The sequence below is a fragment of the Castor canadensis genome, chromosome 2 (genome assembly GCF_047511655.1).
Source record: "Castor canadensis chromosome 2, mCasCan1.hap1v2, whole genome shotgun sequence".
Taxonomy (NCBI): domain Eukaryota; kingdom Metazoa; phylum Chordata; class Mammalia; order Rodentia; family Castoridae; genus Castor; species Castor canadensis.
In genome coordinates, this window is record NC_133387.1 from 23,404,406 (window position 1) to 23,427,344 (window position 22,939).

General features: G+C 42.2%; 1 protein-coding gene across 2 annotated transcripts in view; it reads right to left on the bottom strand.

The window, feature by feature from the left end:
• The window catches only part of Mkln1 (muskelin 1), a 288,685-nt gene that overhangs the window by 154,099 nt on the left and 111,647 nt on the right, over positions 1-22,939 (bottom strand). Inside the window, exon 3 of one of the 2 annotated variants that reach the window (XM_020183812.2) lies at positions 5,638-5,755. The exons of the other annotated variant lie outside the window; for it this stretch is intronic. The gene's annotated coding sequence lies outside the window, so the exon portion shown is untranslated. The remainder of the gene's footprint in view (positions 1-5,637; positions 5,756-22,939) is intronic. 2 annotated transcript variants of the gene reach the window in all.

Below are 22,939 nucleotides of genomic sequence, written 5' to 3' on the forward strand. Positions count from 1 at the left end.
TGAAGTATTTGCCCAGAGCTCATACAGGAGGACCGAGGCACAGCTCTGCCTGGGCCCAAAGCCCACGCTCCCACTCATTAATGTATGGTGTCCAGGAATATAATCCACTATGGCAATGAATTGTTACTGCTTCCAGAATAATCAAAACACCATCTTTCTGGAGTGGTTCTAGTTCTGAATTTCCAAATTCCTGTTGAGCAAGAAGTTTCCACCTCACAGTGTATCAAACATGGGTGCCTCATCAGATCCTCTTCCCATTATCACCCAAACCCTCAGTTTATTTGTCTCAGCCATGATTGCAGTTGACTTGCTCTGTTTGTGCCCACCAAGTCCTGTGAGTAAGGTCTGGGGCTAATCAGCCACCTTCCCAGCCTGGCTACCATTGAATAACCAAGCTCACTAGCTATCTGCATGAATTTCTGGTTTCTCTTTCTACTCCTCAACCAAGATTAAAGGGCATGTAACAGAGCACTGGATGTGACTTGTGGAGAACAGTTGATGCAACCCACAGTGTAAGGAAAGTAATTCCTCGTAGGGTGAGTTTTGATCATTGGGAAATAAGAGATAGTATGCAGCAAGAAGGTGGATTCCTTATCTTTTCTCCTCCCAGAATGTACCTGAACATGTTTTCACCATATAGTTTGTCTGACAATATTCTGCATAGCCACACGGGCTACCTACTACTGACTTTCTGCAGATTGCTCAAGCATCCTTTGGCAGTGCTTTCCATCTTCCTCTCTCTGCCCCTTTCTCTCACTCTCACTGCCCTGGGATGGCATCTCCTAAATAAAACATTAGCGCTAATTCTTGGTTCTATTTTTCTAGAAAACATGAGCTAAGGGGTTCAGTTTTTCTTCATAGGATCACCTACCTTCTTGGCTCAAAGCCAAGTCTCCAAGAGTGTGTTCCAAAAGATAATAGCTGAGTTATTTCCAATAAACAAACTGTGGAATCAGCCCAGGTGTCCATCAACTGGTAGATGGGTAAAGAAAATGTGGAGACATATAAATACACACACACACACACACACACAAAATGGAGTATTACTCAATCATAAAGAAGAGTGAAATGATGTTATTTGCAGAAAAATGGATATAACTGGATATCATCATGGTAAGTGAAATAAACTAGACTGACAAAGACAAATATCACATGTTCTCTGTCATATGCAGAAGCTAGACCTAAAAAAACAAAATGAATGACATCAATGTAAAATGGGGAACTGGCTGGTGATAGGAACCAGTGGGAAGGGGGAGGGTGAAAGGAGAAGGTAAAGGGGAGGAGTAAAATGATTGAAGTGCTTCATTCACATGTATAAAAATAGAATAATGAAGCCTGTTAAAAATTGTTTTAAAAACGGGCAGGAGGATAAGATAGTAATTGAGGGGGAGAATTTGATCATGGAAATGTCATGATGAAACCCCTTGTGCAATTAATATGTGCTAATATAAAGAGAAAAAACCAAAATGACTGATAATGATATTGTCAGTATTATCAGTATACCTGACGGAATTTGTGCATTCCTCCTAAAAAAAAAATTAAAAGTGTTTTGCTTGGAAGACCTGGCCTCACTCCTGAATCCACTTGTTTCCTGAATGTCACAAACCAACTTTCTCCTTCATTTCTGGTCTTCCCCTGGTTTGGATCTCCCACTATCAAAACTGCTTTCAAATTTGTGTTTCTGTTTTCACATTCTCCCACTCCTGGTGCAGTCTGAATACCACTGCTATCAGGTAAATAGCCCAAAACTGACTTTTATTTTGCTCTTCCGTGTTCAAAAGTCTTCAGTGACCTGTCACTGCCCCCAGAATAATGCCCAGAGTTCCTTTTAAAACTAATCTTTGGTGACTCTATGACTCCTGGCACTCAGGCCCTGCACTACCCCTCCGTCCTACAGTCCTGCAAGTGTTGCAATGCCTGCCACACTCATAACCCCTCCCAGGGGTTTCTAATAGAACACTAAATTGTGTCTCAACTTCTGCCATTCCGAAGCCATTTAGGCCAGGAGGGGGCACCTACCTAATCTAGGGCACCAAGCCTATGCTGATGAGATGATTTGTCTAGAAAGCTCTGCCTAATGGCTTGCACATCTATGCTGAACAGCCAAGCTGGTCAGGTTCCTTTGAGGAGTTGAATCTGAACTATATTGTAGGGAATCAGCTGTTAGTGATGGGAAAAAGCTAAAAGATACACAGAGGGAAGGAAGAAAGCTGAAGTGAGGTGGCAGCAAGTCACCATGAGGCAATAGGAGCTGTGAGACAGAAAAAAGAATGGAGGAACAGGCCAGCAGAAGCAGTCACAATAACAGTAGGTCATTAGAGCAACAGATCTTTACACCAAGGGCTCACAGGGGGACCACAGTTGCCATGGCTATGCTGTGTGCCCAATCACCTTCCAGTGTCCATTGGTCATTACTTCCTCTTAGATTGAGGTAACCTGAGTATATCTCTGTGCTGGAAATTAAACCTTTGCCTCTTAGAGTCTCTATCAGCCCAGATTGTGGCAGGAAACTGAAGAAGCTGTGATTTAAAAAATAATGAGAGGAAGACATATTCACAGGGATGTAGGCAGAGTTACAGGAACTTAAGGGCTCCTTGAGGTACAGAAGGGCTAGCAACAGTGGAAGCCCAAGGCTAAAGAGAAAAGAGAAAGAAATAGTTTTATCAAAGTCCAGAAAGCTGAAATTGTGGAGCAGTACAGCTACTGACAAAACCATTGTGCTAAGCAGAGAAGAAAGACCTATCTCAACTTCTTTCCCCTCTACCCTTTGCTACTTGCCAGTGCCTCCCCTTGGCAAACCAGGAGCAAGCCAGAGAGCAGTGGAACCCAGGTGACATAATACCCATCAGGCACAGAGAAGGGCAGAGAACGATACAGGGCTATTGGGTAAGTCCCTGCTCCTCCCAGAAATGTCCACAGCCTAACCTCCAAAACCTAAGAATATTACATCACATGACAAAAGATGTAATTTAAGTTCAAGATCTTGAGAAAAGTAGTTATCCCAGATTCCTGGGGTGGACTCTAAATGCAATCCCACACATTCTTTTTTTTTATTCTTTTATCACATGTGCATACATTGTTTGGGTCATTTCTCCCCGCTGCCCCCCCACACACACACACATTCTTTTAAGAGAGGCAATCTGACCCTAGAGACAGGAATTGGAGTAGAGCGGCCAGAAGCCGAGGAAACACTGGGACCACCAGTCACTGGAAGAAACAAGAGACAGATTCTCCCCTCGAACTTTCAGGAGACTTTGACCCCAAAAAACTTTGATTTCAGACTTCTAACCTCTAGAGCTATGAGCAAATAAAATTCTGTTGTTGTAAGATATCCAGCTTATACTTATTTGTTACAGCCGTCACAGGAAACCAACTGGACAGTAACAGGCACAAAATCTGTTCATCTCAGTTGACATGATGACATCCCTCCATGTTAGCCAAACACTCTTTTACCTGTCTTTTATACTCTCCTTGGTATTTCTTTTGGGACCATTCCTTTGCTTCAGATTATATGTTCCCAAATTACAGTTACTTTTACAAACAAACATCTTTTCATCCAAATAAGATTATGATATTCTTTACAACCAGAACCTTGTCTCTCACATCTTTGGAGCCCATAAAACTCCTCGCAGAGTACTTTGAACAGAGTGGACATTCTGTAATTGGCAAATGAGAAAGAAAGCTTCCATTTGTCCATCTGTAAATGGAAAATAACAATTTCCACTGACTTGCCTTTCAGAGATAATGATGGCAGTGTTTCCTGGAAACAATTTCTCTACCTGTAACAGAATGATATATCTGAAACACCCATTCCTGCTGGAGCAATTCCTTAGGAAAAAAAGTATTGCATCTAGTTTTAGTGAGCCTTCCATTCCACGCCAAAGTGAAGCTGCTCGAAGTTCACCCCAACAAGGAAAAACCAGCTGGTGACTAAGAAAATGTAAGAGGGCTGGTGGTGTGGCTCAATGGTAGAGCACTTGCCTGGCATGACCTTGTTCTTTTACACTCACACACAAAACCCTCCAAACCAACAAAACCCCATTGGGGGTAAAAAAGAGCTGAGGACCAGTGTTTACTTAGGAACTTTGTTTCATTCAATAAATAATTTATCAAAGTATTACTTTATTAAAATACAGTGTATAGGCGCTAAGGAAGCAGACACAGAGAATAAGGCATGATCCCAAGTTAAGTGTCACATAACACTAATGAATGCTTTTTATAAGAACAAAATGCCAAGGAACAAGAAGGAAGGGGATAATTAACTCTAGTGTTGGTAGTTTTACTGCAAAAAATAAAAGTCACATTCAAGCTGGTTTTTTAGGACTTCATCAGGCAGGGGTGAAATCAACAGCATTCCAGGACCAAAAGAAAGAACTTTGAGCAGTTGCCAAACGAGCCACACCCTGCTCAGCCCTATTGCATCCACAAAGGCCTATTTTTATTCTTTATCCTCATAGCTACTTCTTAAGAGAATAGGAAACCGACTGCACCCCTGTTTTGCATCCAAGTATTTTATATGTCAAAGGAAGAAGGAATCAGGAAGAATGTAGAGATTGACTTCTGATGTGTCCAAATGGCCACCAAGAATGGGCTTCAATGGAAACTCTTGCCTTTCCTGGGTATCTCCCTCATTTCTGAGCAATGAATTAGGTTGTCCTGGTACAGTACATAGTAATAGTAGCAGGACACTGAGAGTTCAGAAGAAGGAAGGCAAGGAAGGAGAGCACCCCTTTGTCTCACTCAAAGTGAGACTCAAAGTGCCAACCCAGAGGCACTTCTTTGTGGCAAACACTCCTCCAATGGGAATTAGAGCTGAGGCCCTTTTTCTTCCCCTAGGCTGACCTTCAGACCCCTCCATGGGGAGCAGATCTGTCCTGGGCACCGCCCAGCCTCTCTCCCGAGCCAGCCCTGCTAGGCCTCTGAGACCAGATCTGTGCTGCTTATGAGTAGGAGGAAGAAGCTCTTAGGAAAGCAGCCAGGAGAGAGGAAAGACTGGTTGAAACTCACCGAGGGGCGCAGGGCTCCCTATCCTCACTCTGTAGCTTCCACTGCAGAAGGGGGAACTGGAATCAGAATCCCTGCCTCAGAGTCTGCATCCCTACCCTTGTTTTCCCAGGAAGCTTCTACCTTCTAGATGCTGCCAGAAGGCCAGCGGCATTTTCATGAAGCAGTAATAACAAGGACAGAGCGTTCTAGCCCGCTGGAGCCTGCTGGCTGGTCACTCTTTCCACTGCCTTTTGTTTTCATGCATCATTCCCCTTACTTGCTTCTCGGATTCCTCAGGGCTTTGAAAAAGCCACAAATGCTCCACACAGTGACACCACCCAGTAGGCTGGCAGACATCGCTGACATGCACTCTGCCCTAAGCGATCACACGTATGCAAGCCCTGGCAACTGACACCCACCCAAGCACTTAGTGACAGGCAAGAGCTTTCAGAAAGGGTCCACCCCCCGCCGGCCTAGCTGGCAAAGGTAGGACTGTAAGTTCCACCAAGTGGATGGGTAAATCACATCCTGCTGTTTTATTAAACTGATCAGCAAGGTATGTTGGCAATGCAACTTGTCTACCCTCTTTCCTCAAAGATCTAAATGCAGCCAACATGGAGGCTAAAAAAACAAAGAACCAGAGAGTCTCACTGTGCCAATCCACGTCAGTATCTTCAACTGGATACACAAACACAGATGGAGCGAGGCCTCAAGGCTGTGTTTCAGGTTCACCATTTCCAGCCATACTCCGGGGTCGTCCTACTGGAATCTATAAAAATGGACCCAGATAGATGTACATTTTTAGAAAAATTTGATGACGTTGGTTAGAGTGTGGGGCAAGAGAAATTTTCCTATTTCATGGATAGGAGTAAAAATTGGTTCAGCTACTGAGAACAGCCTGGAAAGTTAGAACAACCTAGCAAAGTCAACAGTATACTTATCCTATGCCCTGGCAATTTCCATTCTAGACATAGTCCCTAGAACTCCAAGGAGACTCATACAAGGATGGGAATGACACCATGATTTTAAGTAGCAAAAAACTGGACAGAACCATTTTCTACTTACAGGAGAATAGAGTCTCAAATATTAGTACATGGGGTTATGTACTATGTGCTTTACAGTGTAATCACTATAGTATAAAGAATAGGAAGCATCACAGGGGTAAATTCCAAAATCCTGATGATGAGAGAAAAACAAACTGTAGAAAAATATGTATACTCTTTTTATACATGTTTGAACACTCAAATTTTATATATATTATGTAGTAAAAGTATTTTTAAAATGTAGGAAGTCTTTCTGCCATCTTCAAGACACTGCTTACCTCTGGGGAGAAATGAGAGGAAAAGGCTTTCTCTCCCAACTAAAATGTTTTCTTTATTTAAAAAATATTAAGAAAATGTGGCAAACTGTTATCATTTGTTAAATCTAGACAGTGACTACATTCCCCACAGGTGACTCCAAGGGGAGTCCTAGCAAAAGGATCTTGTGAGGTCCACAGGGGTGTCAATTACAGGAAATGCAAATTTGTTCTGTATAATGAGCCACCCTCATAAACACAAACCACCCTAATGAGCCCTCACAGCAATGGGCACACAGTGAGATGTTTCTCGCTCAGAGGGGACTTTTACGGTCCACGAACACTCCCTTATCCAGGTGCCCTGTGACGTCCTGGACGTGTGAGCATCCTAAATAGAGCCAGAGCAATGGGGTGAAGATCGGCATTGGTCCACATGGGGACATAGCTATTATGACCCTATGGAGAAATTTCCAACCCTGGCTGAAAGTAAGATAAATATTTTACCGCGTTTGTCCGAGCCCTACCATCTGAGAATATGACACAGTAATTCTGAGGTGAGACTCTGAAATCTGTGTTTTAAAGGCTGCCAAGAGATTCTGATAATCAGCCAGGCTAGAGAGAGAACTCACTATGGCTATGTTCTATCAAGGTTTTTAAGAAAGTTAGACAGGGGGAGAAATGGGTAAAAAGAAAGAAAATTAAGAAGAAGAAAGCAGGAAAGTAGGGCAGCACAAGCTCCAAATCCAGTTCAAATCCTTCCTACTGCATTTCTTCTAGACTTCTCCAGCCCCGAATCTTCTCGTCCTCCACTGAACTTCACCAGAACTCTAGCTGTGTATGACATTCACTTGACAATTAGGTGCTCCCTTGCACATTGCTAAATGGCTACTGTTTACACAGTAGGTTGATGTCTTACCTTTTAAATTAGGCTCTAAATTTTTTCAGGACAAAGACCATGTCTTGTTCTTCTTTGTATTTTCTATAGTGTCTAACACAGTGTCTTACAGAGTAAGTAGTAAAACATCATAATTAGGAATGGACAGTAAAGCAAGTTCAATAGCGTGTTAGGATGCAAAGTCTATGTGCAAAATTCAATGTCTCCTATATACTAGCAATAAGGAGTCTGGAAATGAAATCCAATGCAATCCCTATCAAAATCCCAACTTTTTTGCAGAAGTTGACAAGCTGATCATAAAAATTCATTTGGAAATACAGTTCAGAATAAGTACAATGGCCTTGCATATTACCCAATGTCAAGACGTAGAACAAAATGATAGTAATCAGATATAAGGCATAAGGAAAACCATGTAGACCAAAGGAACAGAACTGAGAAATAAACCCTCATGTTAAAGTCAACCTCTCATTATGGTCAATTGAAGTGTGTGTATGTGTGTGTGTGTGTGTGTGTGTGTGCGCGCGTGTGTGCAGTACTAGGGATTGAACCCAGGACCTCACATTTGCTAGGCAAACACTCTGCAACTTGAACTATGCCCCCCAGCATTTTTGTTTTTGTTCTTGAGATAGGGTCTAAATAACTTTTCCCTGGCTGGCCTCGAACTCACAATCCTCCAGCCTCTACCACCCAAGCAGACCTAGAATTACAGGCATGCAGTATCACACCCGACTGTCAACTGAGTATTTGACAAGGTGTCAAGACAATTTCATGGGGAAAGAACATTTTTTTCAACAAATGGTACTGGATAACTGGATATACATATTTGAGAGAGTGCAGTTGGACCCTTGTAAACACCACACACTCACACACACACACACACACACACACAAACGCTAAGTCAAAATGGATCATAGACCTAAATATGAGAATTAAAACCATAATTCTCACTGGGTTGGAGGTATGACTCAGTGTAGCGTATGTGCTGAGCACGTGTGAGGCTCTGGGTTCAATCCACAGAACATAAATAGATAAATCTAGAAGAAATGCAGGAGTAAATCTTCATGACCTTGGATTTGGTGACAATTTCATAGATAGATCACCAAAAACAAAGTGACAAAATAAGAAAATAGATAAATTGGGTTTCAAACATAAAAACTCTTGCTTCAAAGGATACCAGCAAGAAAGTAAAAAAGGCAAGCTATAGAACAGCAGAGAAATCTTTGTGGATCATATATCTGACAAGGATTTTTATATCCAGAGTACATAAAAACCTATGACATAATAACAAAAAAGACAACTCAATTGAAACATGCACAAGGAATTCGAGTAAACCTTCCTCAGAAGAATGTATACAAACTGTGCACAGAAAGAGAAACTCAACATCATTACTTATTAGGAAAACACAAATCAAAACCACAATCCCACACCTGTTCACATCTATAAGAATGGCTACAATGAAAGGAGACAATAACAAGTGTTGATGAAGATCTAAGGAAACTGAAACCCTCATATACTGTCAGCGAGGTGAAATGGCACAGTCACTTTGAAAGACAGTTTGGCAATTCCTCAAAATGCTGAACATATAGTCACTCAGCAATTGGCTTCCTGGGTATAGAGAATGAGAAATGAAAACATGTCCACACAAAGATTTGCACATGAATGTTCACAGCAGCATATTTATAACGACCAAAAAGTGAAAACAACGCATGTCCATAAACAAGAATGGATAAGCCAAAAGGAATTTTTCTACATAAAAAGCAGATGATGTAGCATACATGAAACAATATGGATGAACCTGGAAAACAACGCTAAGCTAAAGAAGCTGTTCACAAAAGACGACATATTGTGATTTCATCTGCATTCAATGTCCAGAACGGGGAAACCCACAGAGATTGCTGGTAACCAGGAACTGGGGTGGGTTTTTGGATAGGGAACAAGAATGGGGAATGGCTACAGAAGGATAAAAGATTTCATTTTCAGGGCACTGAAATGTTCTTAAAGTAAGTAGTCGTCAAGGTTGCACAAGTCTGTGGAAATAGTAAAAAAAAAAATTGAAATGTGAAGTTTAAATGGGTGATTTTTATGCTATATGAAATATATTTCAATAAAGCTACAAGTGAAATAAAAACTAGATAAGCCAGTTTTGAACTCTGTATACTCAGTTACTGTCGCTGAGCACCATGTTCATCCCCCACCTCAGGATGCTGGCTGGCATTTGCTGTACCCCAAGTCTTTGCACTACTGGCTCCTCCTAATTTAGGTCTGCCAAATCCTTTATTCAGAACCCCACCATCTTCCTCACCTGTCAGTCACTCTCAGTCACTCTATTTTATTTTTCTCGTAGCATTAATCACTCTCCGAAATCACCTTATTTCTTAGTTTACTGGTTCCCACGAGTCTCTCACTAGAATCTAATCTCCGTAAGAATTTGGACCTGGTTTGTGGCAGTCACTACTGTCCTCTCGTGTCTAAGACAGTGCCTGGCACACAGCAAACATCCAGTCATGTTCATCGTATGCTGAATGAATGGACGGTGGCTAGCCTCCAGGCTTCACTTAATCTTTTCCTACCTATACAGTGGTATTATAATAATAATTACACGAGGCTCAAAGAGTTATTGTAAGGGCTGAACAACAGTGCACACAAATACATAGCTCATTGTAAACTTTCAATAAATGCTAACAGTAACTATTTTCACCACAACTACTCTCTACAATTACAATGATCCATAGAAGGATAATGAACACCCAAACTAAGGCATTTTCAATGGAAAAAGAATGTTTGGGTCTCACCCTCAAGACTGGACAAGCTTGTAAGACCCCTAGAATTTGGATCTTCCTTAAACTAACTCAATAAATAGTAGCTATAATTATAATTTTTTCTTTTCTTTTTTTTGAGGGATGAGGATTGAACTCAGGGCCTCATGTATGCTAAACATAGACTCTACCACTGAGTTATTCCGCGCCCCAACCTAATAGCTATAATTATTATTGGGATTATCTAGATTATAGAGAAAGGAAAACAATAAGAAATAAGGAGGGAAAAGAGAGAAAGATTAATGAAAAATGGTCCAGAAAAGAACAGAAAAGGAAAGCTGGGCAGATTTTATAGCTTTTGATCATAATCAAAAAAATCCATCAATATTTTAGCCACTAACTCAATATTCCGCAAGAATTTAGTCAATATCTATTAAGTACAAATATAATAGCCACTCGGTGTTTGACTCTTTCTGGCTAACTTGCAAAGTCTAGGTCATGAAGTCAATGGAGCATAAATTTGAGCCAGGTAAGGAGTGAGGCTGGTATGTGGAAGCAGGTCACATAGCTAGGGAATGACTGTCACTGGGGCTTGTCACATTTGTAGTCACTCTCACTAAAAATCAGAGAGAGTCACAGAAAGCTAGCCTTTACTGTCTTTTGTGAAAGAAATGATATAGTGTCATATCAATCAGGAAAATTATGGTTATGCTACAAGAACAAATGACCCCCCCCCCAATCTCAGTGGCTTCTAACAACAGTTTATATCTCACTCATGCTACTTGTCTATTATAAATCAGCTGAGGCTCTGGTCCAGTTTCTCTTCACTTCCAGCCCCAGACTGATGAAGCAGCTCTTAGCTGAAACATCACTGGTTGTCATGACAAGGGCAAAGAAAGAAAGATGGCGAACCAAACTCTGCCTCCAAATCGATGTACCTCACTGCCACCCACAGTTCATTGGCTGCAGGACAAGGTGGAGAGATTCAATCCTCCAATAGGGAGACAGAACAGAGGGAGGAAACCTGGGATGCTTAGAGAAGAGTAACACCACTTACCACAAGTTGTCTTCACAAATTTTGGAACTTGAAAAAAATGCTTGAAGGGGTCTCTTAAATTTCATTAATGTTCTTTTTTGTCAGGGAGAAAAACTAAGTATATGTGAAATGGGATTATAAGTACAATATTATAAATTACCATACATAAGAAAACACACAGTATACTCTAGAGTTCAGATGTAAGAAAAATACAGTTAAAACATGCAAATAGAGGAGCAGCTGTCCTTTGAGAAGCCCAGCTTTCAAGACAATGTAGTTTTGATGATGCATCTATCTCTTAGACCTCTGCTGATTCTTCCTAGCCCTGCCAGGCACTCTAGTCACTGGGCAATTCCACGAATTTCTCTGGGGACTGAGGCATCCTGTCTTTCAGGAAATTGGTGCATTGTGCAGTGGTGACCTGTTGCATGCTGGGAAAAGGCAGATTCCTGATACTCGGTAGCTAGGACTCACAGTAAAGATGGCCCTGTCTTTCTAGGAGATGAATTATTTGTTGACAAGAGTATCTTATAGCTATATGTTTCCACAAACCTAGAGACCCCGTGCTCATGGTTTCTTTAAAGAAGTGTGGTTCTTCAACATGCTTCACCCCAATGCATGTTGAAGCCCTGACCCCCTCGTACTTCAGAATGTAATCATATTTGATGATAAGGGCTTTTTTTTTTATGGGATGGGGTTTGAACTCAGGGCTTCACGCCTGCAAAGCAGTCACTCTACCACTTGAGCCACACTTTCAGTCCATTTTGCTCTAGTTATTTTGGAGATGGGGGGGGTCTCTCAAACTATTTGCTCAAGCTAGCCTCAAATTGCAATCCTCCTGATCTCAGCCTCCAAAATAGTTAAGATTATAAGCATGAGCTTCTGGCACTTGGCTTGAGAATAAGGTATTTTAAGAGGCAACTAAGTTAAAATGAGGCATTTAGGGTGAGCCACTGGGCCACTGTCTAATATGGCTATTGTCCTTATAAGAAGAGGAAAGCTATGCACACACAGAGGATAAGAAGGTAGCCCCTCCAAGGAGGCTTCAGAAGAAATTAAACTTGCTGATACTTTGACCTTGTGTTGCCAACCTCCAGAACTGTGAGAAGGAAATTTCTATTGTTTAAGCAGCCCAGCCTATGGTGTTTTGTTACGGCAGCCTAGCAGACTAATACAGTGGTTCTTCTGAGTATGAAACAGTGATGTGGCATGTAAGAAAGACGTGTGTGTGTGTGTGTGTGTGTGGTGGGAATTGAACCCAGGGCCTTGCACACATGCTAGGGAAGCACTCTGCCACTGAACTACATTCCAGCCCAGGCCTATGCTTTGAATTACTGCTTTTTGCATTGATGGTGTTGGGTGATATCTTCTGATCCCCACTCTCATCAATGGTTAAAAATGTGAGAAATCCACAGATCAAGTCCTGCACAGTGGTTGCCATGCACAGGCCTCTGGGAAGCCCTGACATTTCAGAATGCCCTGTTCACCAGTCCAAAAGAAGGTGAATTCTTAGGAAGTCTCTCTAGACCCTCAGGAGTTTCCTAAATTGGTAGAGATTGACCCAGATGTGCTTAAAACCAGGGAAAATGTCATTTTCAAATGATGTTTAATTACTGTGACTCTAAATAACATGGAGAAATGATTATATTATAATTTAAGTAAAAAAATTCACCATGAGGAATTAAAATGTATAGACATGATCATGTTATCTATGAAATAATATGCAGAGAAGACTGACTAGAAATAGAGTCAAAATTAACATTAGCTTCTCCTCATGAAGAGATTATGGGTTATTTTTGTTTTCTTCTTTATACCTCTCTGCATTTTTAAAATTTTTCATATTGAGCATGTGTTAATTTTATAATCACCAGATATGTTTATAAAGATTAAAAACTAGGGCAGAGGGTATCTCCAGGAGATGCAGCTCTTGAGCTCATGGGTCATGTCCGAATGTGGTTGGAAGGCTATTTCCCATCTGTCCTCTTGGGAGTTGTCTGGTCCTTGGATAGCCCCCAAACCTAGGAATTCTGATTCCTGTCTAGAACAGGTCTCTGATTCCTAATCCTCCCTTCACACCTCTAATCCCTGACCCTGCACTTAGACTCTTCTTTCTGGATTCAAGAGTCTACCCCATTCTTAACCAATGACCCTATCAGCCTTGTCCCCTCCACCCCATGCCTTACTCTCAATCTTTCTTACTCTGAGACTGCCATCCACTCCACACTGGCACCTGTGTCTGCCATGAGCAGGATAGCTGGAAAGTAGCAGGCACAAAATGAAAGGGAGGGGCAAAAGAGAAGGGAACTAGTCGGGGAAAGCATCTGAGCTTTCCTTCCTGTGAAGGTTTGACCCCTCTGGCTCCTCCTACTTCTCTTCTTATTCTTCCCCTTTAGAGTTGATAGGTTTATGGACTGGCAGAGTGGCTCAAGTAGTAAAGGTGCCTGCCTAGCAAACATGAGGTCCTGAGTTCAAGCTCCAGTGCCCCATCCCCCGAAAAAAAAAATAACTCTGGAGTTCATGAGTTTGTGAAAAGCACACAAGCATGCTTAGCCAAGATCCTCCTTTCCTCCCATGGAGATACCCATCTACCTGTAGTGAGTGTATCACGTGACTCTGCTCCTCTGGGGGTAGGGTCCCCTTCCTGATTCAATCCCTACCCCAGTGTGCACAGGTTACCTGTGATAGAGTAAGTCTACCTATTGTGAAATTCAGTTAACAGTCCTATTAACTCTCACAATAAATAGGCTTTATCAATAATCATAGTTGTTTTGGATTAAATATCCCCAACCCAAATTTATATTCCCCAAGGTGATAGGATTAGGAGATGGAGCCTATTGGAGGTGACAGGGGGAGCCCTCTTGAATGGGATTAATGTCTTAAAAAGCATTAATGCTTTAATGCCAGAGAGCTCACTCACTTTTTCTGCCATGCAATGATGTAGCGAGAAGCCAGCAGTTGTTCTGAAAGGCCTCTCACAAGAACCTGGCCATGCTGGCAACCTGACCTTTGACTTCCAGCCACTAGAACTGTGAGAAATAAGCATCTGTTGCTTATAAGTTACATGGTCTTTGGTACTTTCTTATGATAGCCTGAAATGACTAAGATAAAAGTAATATTTTGGTCTCCATCTGCTCACTCTTTGGTCTCACTGCTTGCTCTTGACCTCAGCTCGCAGTGGAGAGTAGGTAAAGAATCGTATTAATAAGATCTTCTCAGGAACTCAAAAAGGAAATAATTTAAGAGCCAACTCTGTTCCAACAATAAAGAAAAGGAGCTTTCCATATATTTGTTTATTCAATCCTGTGTGTTAGGCTTCTCAACACTAAAAATATTTATCTAAGAAAACAATTTACTTTGGCTCACAGTTTTAGAGGTTTCAGTCTATGGTTGACTGGTTATGTTGTTTCTGAGACAAGGTAAGGCAAAACATCACGGCAGAAGAGAGTGGAGGAGTAAAGTTGCTCACTCATGGTAGCCAGGAAGCAGAGAGCAGTAATAGGAAGGGACTATGACCAAGATATACCCTTCAAATGCACAACCCCAGATACTCGCTTCCTCCAAGTAGGGACCACCTTCCATGGTTCCATCATCTCCCAATAATCTATTCAAATTTTGAATCCATCAGTGGATAAAACTATTGATTAGGTCAAAGTCTTCATGATCTAATTGTCTCTAGAAACACCCTCATAGACACACACAGATGTGTGCTTTACTAATCTCTTAGGCATCTCTCGATTCAATCAAGTTGACAACCAAGATTAACCATCACATTCCACAACCACCTCTGACATTTTCCCATATCACCTAGAAGGAAACTAATGCTCAGAGAAGTTAAGAAATTTGCCCAGTGTTAATGAATGTCAGCTGTCTCTCTAATTTCAAAGTCCAAGCTCTCTTCACTGCTTAAGAGCTTGTCTTTGGGTGCCACCAAGGCACTTCTTGAGGACTGAGGCACCAATCTTATCTTTGATAATACCTCATCATGGTTGATACCTTTGTTAATAACCAACTAAGCTATCAATTAAGCAGCAAGCAAAGGAGACAAAGATAATAGACAAGGAGCAAAGTGATCATAAAACTCCAGACCATAAAACACCAACAAGTCTATTTTTCTCCAGATTTCTCAGAGACTTTTGAACAAATGATCACCCCTTTCCACCAACTTGTGCTCTGACTTCCTCAGTTATAAAATAATCCATAATACCCAGTCTTGCTTAAATTATGCCACATGTCACATTTCCCTGAGATTGGCCTCAACACACTTGTCCCTTCACTCCTACTTGCAAAAAACACCAAATGTATCTCATACTGACTTGGGTAGCATATGGAATGAAAATCATTCTAATGAATAATGGATTAGCTTAACAATATATGAAAACCAGAAGAAGTGAATCAATGAACAGAAAATGATATTAAAGTGTCAGCCATAGGTGGTTGACTCTTTAAGCTGAAGATGATTGGATCTGACCCCTGAAGGACCATCAGCTGGCCGCTGAGCCACACTCCCTGTCAGTGAGCCAACAGACTCCCAGATGCCAAGGCACCAGACAGTGTTTACAGGAGCTTGAACCACTGCTACTTTCTTCTCATCTTCCCAACAAAAACTCAGAGAGTACAAGGGCACCCCACAGGCCACTTAACCACATTCCCAGTTGTCCTCCAGGGAAATGTGATGTTGAAAATGGATCTTTTCCAAAACAGTGCTTCAAGCCAGATGAGGAATTACAGAAAAGATGGCCTTCCATGGAAAATACCCCGCCTCCAAGTCCCTAATGTCTTCATTACAGAACTGAAAACACAGACATGCCAGCTGGTCTCCACTGCTTTGAAGCACAGTGGTATGACGGAAAGACCGGTGCTGAAGGACCGGTGACAAGAGACATGCCTGTCACTCTCCAGCTCTGCCAAGTTGTAGCTGGGTGATCTTTGCAAAGGTGCTTAACTTTTTTGGGCCTCACTTTTCCTTGTTTGTTAAGTGAGACTTGTCCAGACAATGATGCTTTCTGGTTCGAAAAACCCTGGATCTTTCACTCTCAGATTAGCATGTTACATTAGAGGGGAAAAAACCATTAGGTTCTTGGCTGTTATGTTTTGCAAAGACTCCTCAATTCCAGTGATGATGACTCTCTTCTTTTCATGTTCTCCAGCGGCTTCCCTTCATGCATAAAATTAAGGCAAAATTCTTCAGCAAGATATTGAAGGCTTTTTGTGATTATCCCCTGCCTATCTATCTAGCTATACTTCCCTCACTCTTACCAAACATGGATTTTATGTTCTGACAAAGCCAGATTACTCATGCTTTCTCCTACTGCATCACGATGAGATCAAGTATTTATTGAACATACACTCGGAGGGAGGCACTCACTCCTGGAAGTGGTTGCACATACTGTTCTTTGCTTGAATGTCTTTTATTAACTATGAGAAGCTTGCGGCTATACCAAATCAGCCATATAATATCAGTAGATTCACACAGACATTATTTCTTGGCATGAAACAGTTCACTGTGGCAAGCAGCCTTCCTCCCAGGGTCTCTCTACTTTGCAATCTTGCCATCCTCAAAGCTTCAGAGTCCTTTGCTTCTGGAGCTGGGAGGTGGGAATGAAAAGGAAGCAAAGGTACACCTACTTCTTAACCTACCCCAGATCCCTCTAATTACAGTGGGTCTCCAGGAGTGGAGGATTGGAAGTTGTGTGGGCCATTTCACAACTACTCATAAAGATATCAAATGTGGCCCAGCACCTGTGGCTTACACCTTTAATCCTAGCTACTCTGGAGGCAGAGATCAGGAGGATCATAGTTTGAGACCAGCCTGGCAAATAGTTCTTGAGACCCTATCTTGAAAATACCCAACACAAAAATGGACTGGCAGAGTGACTCAAGTGGGAGCACCTGCCTAGTGAGTGTGAGGTCCTGAGTTCCAACCCCAAACAACAACAAAAAAATGTCAGATGTGGTGGAAAAGCACAAGTCTTTTCATGGTCTACCAGGATTTCATGTCCTTCCTCGGTTTGTCCCCTTGGCAAAGGTCCTCCTTTCCCGTTTCCCTGGGCTTTGACCTTTCTCCTTTCTTCACACACATAGTGGTGTGTGGTTTGCCTGCCAGGGTACTTAACTAGAGGGACTGTGATTCTTTATTTATTTTTTTTAGTGGTATTGGGGACTGCACTCAAGCCTGCTAGGCAAGCTCTCTACCACTTGAGCCACACCATATCCCTTTCTGCTTTAGTTTGTTTTTCAAATAGGGTCTTGCTCTTTTGCTCTGGCTGGCCTCCCACCTGCAATCCTCCTACCTATGCCTCGAGTGACTGGGATTACAGGTGTGTACCACCAGGCCCAGCTGGACTGTGATTCTTGAGGGCAGGAATTCTGTTCTTTCATTTTTGTATTCTGAAAGCTTAGCAGAGTGTCTGGTAAGTAGTAGTTTTATAATGATACTGAATAGATGAATGTTCTGAGCGAATGAATCAATGAATGATTAACTTAAAGAAAAGAAGCTGGTTTATGTTTCCCACGCAAATGTAACAACTCTAAAGAATGTCTTGCATTATTTATTTAGAATCTGTCTTTCCAATGACCTCCACAAGGGGAGGGACCATATAGCTATTGTTCTTTGCTTTGATCCCAGCACCTAGCTCACTGTCTACCACACAATAGATATACATTTTGGAATGAATGAATACATAAAAAAGGGATAAATATATGAATGAAGAAGACTATATGCTCGAGTCCATGAGTCATAAAAGCACATGACATGGATTATAAAGGAAAGCATGGGTGGACCAGTAAAAAGCCGCCACTATCCCTGGAAAAACAGCTCAGTGTGTACATCAGGGCCTTGCCACCATTACCTCATACAGTCCATGTCATTATCCACTTTTTTTTTCTTTTTTGGTGGGACTGGGGTTTGAACTCAAGGCTTCACATTTGCAAAGCAGGGGTTCTATCACTTGAGCCACACCTCCAGTCCATTTTGCTCTGGAAACAGGGTCTGGAGAACTATTTGCCTGAACTGTCCTCGAACCAAGATCCTTCTGATCTCAGCCTCCCAAGTTCTGAGTGAATGAATCAATGGATCAGACGCGTGAGCCACTGGCGCCAGGCTCATTATGCTTTTTCTATCAGAAGATGAACAAGCATCACTTGAGGAAGATAAAATCTCAATGGAAATGCTAGCCTGTGAGTAAATGGGGACAAATGGATGTCTTCAGTATGGTTGAACTAGGAAATAGCCTTTTTAAATTGGTTAATGAGAGAAACAGGAAGAAAGGGTGCAGATAATAATGGAGTCATGACAACTATCAAGAAGTACACTGATTGAAAAAAAGACTTTAAAAATTTCTTTTTGAAGAAGTACTGCAATGGACTGAACACGCCCAAAATTTCTGTGTTGAGCCCTAACCCCTGAGATGGTGATACGTAGAGATGAAGCTTTGGAGCGGTGATTAGGTCACAAAGCCAGAGCCCTCATTAATGACCCCACAGAGATCTTTCACCATGTGAGGACACAGTGAGAAGACATCATCTATGAACCAGAAAGCAGGCCCTCACTAGACCCATATCTGGGGGGGCTTTGATCCAGCCTCCAGAGCTGGGAGATACAAACTAGTGTTGTTCATAAACCACCCAGCTTATGGAGTATTGTCACAGCAGCCTAATGGACTAGGACAGGCCTGAAGACATGTCTTTAAGTGTTGATGGTATATTTATATCCTCAAAGGTCCTATGTGACAAAGTTTGGTTCAGATAATCCATGTGGCTTCCTGCAGAGCCAGCTTTGTTATGGGAGCCATCTGGTGAGAAGGGCAATGAATAAGTTCAAGGGCCATTTACAATTTCAGCCTGGACCCAGTCCAGGTTTCTCAAGACTCTAGAAAGACCTGCAGATGAACAAGTAAGTTCCAGCTTGGACCGATTTGTGATAATCCTATGATCCTCGCAGATGTTAACAGAAGGACTTTTCCCTGAAACTGACCAAGAGAACAGTGGTAGATCATTAAGTGAACTGAAATAGGTCAGGGTGTTTATTTTACACCCCTTTGGTGCCCCGAAGAGTTCCTCTGTCTCCCCTGGTGACAGAGTCTGCTATGAACTGGGCATATCCCTAGCCCGTCTTCCTAGCCTCTCTAGAAGTTGGTCAGTGCCACTGGCTGAGGTTCCATGAACAGAATTGGGATACCGGTTCCTGGTCTGACCCTTAAAAGGCCTCCTGCAGTTGTTCTCTGCAGGTTTTCTGTCCCACTGGCTGAATAGTAAGGACTCAGAGAACCACAGGGGAGACAGAACCACAGTTCAGTGTCCCTGAATCACTGGATTAGCACTGATCACTGTGTTACACATACCTCAGTCCTATGGATGCATATTGGACTGTGGCAAGAATACCACACTTGTATTGGATCGAATCCTTGAGATTTTGAGGTCATTTGTTGTAACAGTTAGCCTATCCTGACCAAGAGCCCTATTTCCCAGCTTCCTTTTGGGGCACAAGGAGAGAGATGAGTAAAATTCTGGAGTCTCACCACATGGACTCAGGTGATCAACACAAAAGAAAGCATCAGAGACTGAGCTGTCTTAAGGAATATTACAATAAGTGACTTCTGGAGTGAATGATTTTTTGTGTGTGTGTGTGGTACCAGGTTTTGAACTCAGGGCCTACACATTGAGCCACTCCACCAGTCCTTTTTTTGTGGTGAGTATTTTTGAGATAGGGTCTCCTGAACTAGTTGCCTAGGCTGGTTTCAAACCACGATCTTCCTGATCTCTGCCTCCTGAGTAGCTAGGATTACAGGCGTGTGCCACCAACACCTGGCTTGGAGTTAATTTTAAAGTCTTCAGAATTCTGAAGCCATACAGGCGAGTCTGTTTCTCTAACATCCCTCTGGCCATTTTTATACTCTTGGGAGAATAGTCAATAACCATCTCCAAACTCAGTGCCACATGAACCCCCAAATCAGCCTATTCTATTTAATATGTTTACAGTCCAGTCAAATAATACCACATTTAAACCGGCTTGGTTCTGTTTTTGTTTTTGTTTTTTCCCTCTAAACATGATTAAGAAGAAGAAATTAATTTGTGTCTGGGAGGATGTTGTTTAAAGTGATTATAAAATGTTGTAGTTAAGCACAGTACCACCAGGCAATGAAGAGGGGATCCAAATACCATGTCAAAAACGAGGTCTTTGGGTGCTTGCCTGAAAATGCTGTTAGGAAACTTTTTGTTTACTTTCCAGACTTTGAAATTTAAGACCTTCTTCAAGTAGCTTCAGGGTATTAAGAATAAGAAATAAAAATGTCCTGATGGAAAACGTTTAAAAAATAGCTTGTTACAGTCTTTAAAATAATAAAGGACAAATTCAGCTTAAATGAGAATACGTGCCCCAATTCAGCTGGCCTGCTCACTAGCGCATCAGACTTAAAAGCTGGGTTCTGGGCATCTCTGTAACAATGCTCCACCAAAGGAAGTTCAATAGGTCTAGCAGTAGGGCTTCAGAAAATGCTACACGGCTTCTGACTGTTAGTTAACCTGGGCCCATTCATGGAAAGGTATAACCAATCTTTCTATCTTAGGACAGCCTAGAGAAAGAGCTGACCTGGGAGACAGTCAAAGCCCGGGTGGAGGGAAGAGGTACAAGACCCAGGAGAAAGTCTCTAATTTTTCACAGGAGTCTAAGGGGAAAAAAAATTCTATTGCTTCATTTTCAGAGGGTGAAAGCTAAGCCCTATAATTCTCTAATTTGTCTTATTTTTTCCATATACCTTGTCTTCTACCCCTTTCCCCAAGACACCCTATTCCTTTTTCTTCCCACCCCCAATCCTGTATCTCCATAAACAGGTAGCCAGGAGCAGACCTGAGGTTTCTTGAAGTTATCATTATGGCCGTGTCAAAATCACACAGGTGACCAGGCATGGGGGCTCAAACCTGTAATCCCAGCTACAGGAGACAGAGATCGGGAGGATTGCGGTTCAAGGACAGGATGGGCAAAAAGTTAGCCAGACCCCATCTAAACAAGCAGATGCCACTAAATCCTCCTTGTAGGAAGATTACAGACAGAGGCTGCAAAACCCACAAACCAGCCAGGCTTCAGTGCCTCAGGCCTGTAATCCTAGCTACTCAGGAGTTAGAGATCAGAAGGACCTTGGTTTGAAGTCCATGAGACCCTATCTTAAAAAACCATCACAAAAAAGGACTGGCGGAGTGGCTAAAGGTGTAGGCTCTGAGTTCAATCTTACCCACTCCCCCCCCAAAAAAATCCACAGACTCTATCTGAAAAATACCTAGAACAAAATGGGCTAGGGGGTGTGCCTCAAGTGGCAGAGCACCTCCCTAGCAAGTGTGAAGGCCTGAGTTCAAACCCCAGTACTACCAAAAAAGAAAGAAAGGAAGAAAAGAAATCACAAAGGAATAAAGCAAAGGAGCAGGTGGGCTTAAGCAAATGCTGCTAAGTCATGGTCAGGAGACAAGGATCTCCCTCGAGATGGGGTCCATTCATCAGCACAAGGGGTATGGGACTTCCTTGGTTGTCCCCTAATCAGAGCCCTTGATCTTGACTTACAATTTTGAGGGAGGCTGGTGTGGCCCTGGACAGCTATGCCTTCCAATCTCTTTTTAATGATCAGGATTCATTTTTCCCCAAGAGCAGTAAGTTTTGCAAGATTTTTTATCTTAAATAACATTTATAAAAAATACTAAGTATTTGTTAGTATTGGATTAATGAATGATTAACCCACATTATTTTGAATCATCACAGCCTACAAAATAGAAATTACAAGCCTTATTGTACAGATGGGTAAACTGAGGCTCGGAGAGGTTGGGTAATTTCCCCAAGTGCAGTGCTAGGAACTGGCTTCTGGTCAGCCTCCCCTTCACACCCATGTCCTTTCCTGTGTTTGTTCTCCACGCTACAGACAACTCAACCCATCACTTCTTAGTGTGGATGCAGCCTTCTCCAATGTGTTGGTGTGGCAAGATCTCCCCCACCTTCCCTTACCCCCAAAAAAGGAACAGTGCTTTCCATTATTTTAGTCAATCCCTTCAGCCCTTACTGTGAGGAAACATACAATAACTTCCTGGCATTTTTGTGGTATGGGACACAGTTCAGTTGACTCTGATACCATCCTCAGAGAACCCTGGAGTCCAGACAATCCAGCCTTGAAACTGCAGCTAGCAGTTCAAAACAAGGGAAGTTGGCTAGAGGGGAGCTCAGAACATAGACCCAGCCACAGTTTCCCCTCCTTTGGGGTTCTTTCACTCCTTCAGTTCTACCGAGTATTCAGTGACATACTCTGAGTTGATGTGAGATGGGGATCCTTCTAGAAAACAAAATTTGGTAGTGGAAACGGGGAGAGTCATTGAAGGAGGCAAGCCTAGGCTACCAAGTGGCAAAGGAAAGGAAGAAAAAAAAGAAAAGAAAGAGCAGGTAAGGATGGAGAGGGACAAAGACAGAGGCAGGAGAAGGAAAGTTGAGGAGTTATGTATAAAAAGGAGGAAGAAAAAAAGAAAAGGAAGAAGATGGATGAGTTTACACTAGTTAGCCTTGTTAAATAACTGTGGGGTTTTTGTCACCAAGCAATTAATAACCCAAGTGGAAGTGATAGGCATGGGTAGCTAGGTTCCCTGGGAGTTCTATTGTTGAACAATTATTTCCTCAAAGTTTTTTTTTTTTTAAATCACCTGTCCTACCCAATTGTTAACTTTGAAGCCAGACTCTTTAAAAATTATCCAGTAAACTGGGTGCCAGTGACTCATACCTGTAATCTTAGCTATTTGAGAGACAGAGATCTGGAAGATTTCAGTTCAAGGCCAACCTGGGCAAAAATTTAGGGAGATTCTATCTCAACCAATAGCTGGGCGTGGTGTTGGGCACCTGTTATTCCAGCTAGCAGTAAAGGGAGTGTAAATAGGAAGGTTATGGTTCCAGGTTAGCACAGGCAAAAAAAGTTCGTGAGATCCCAAAAAAAACCCCAGAAAACCTG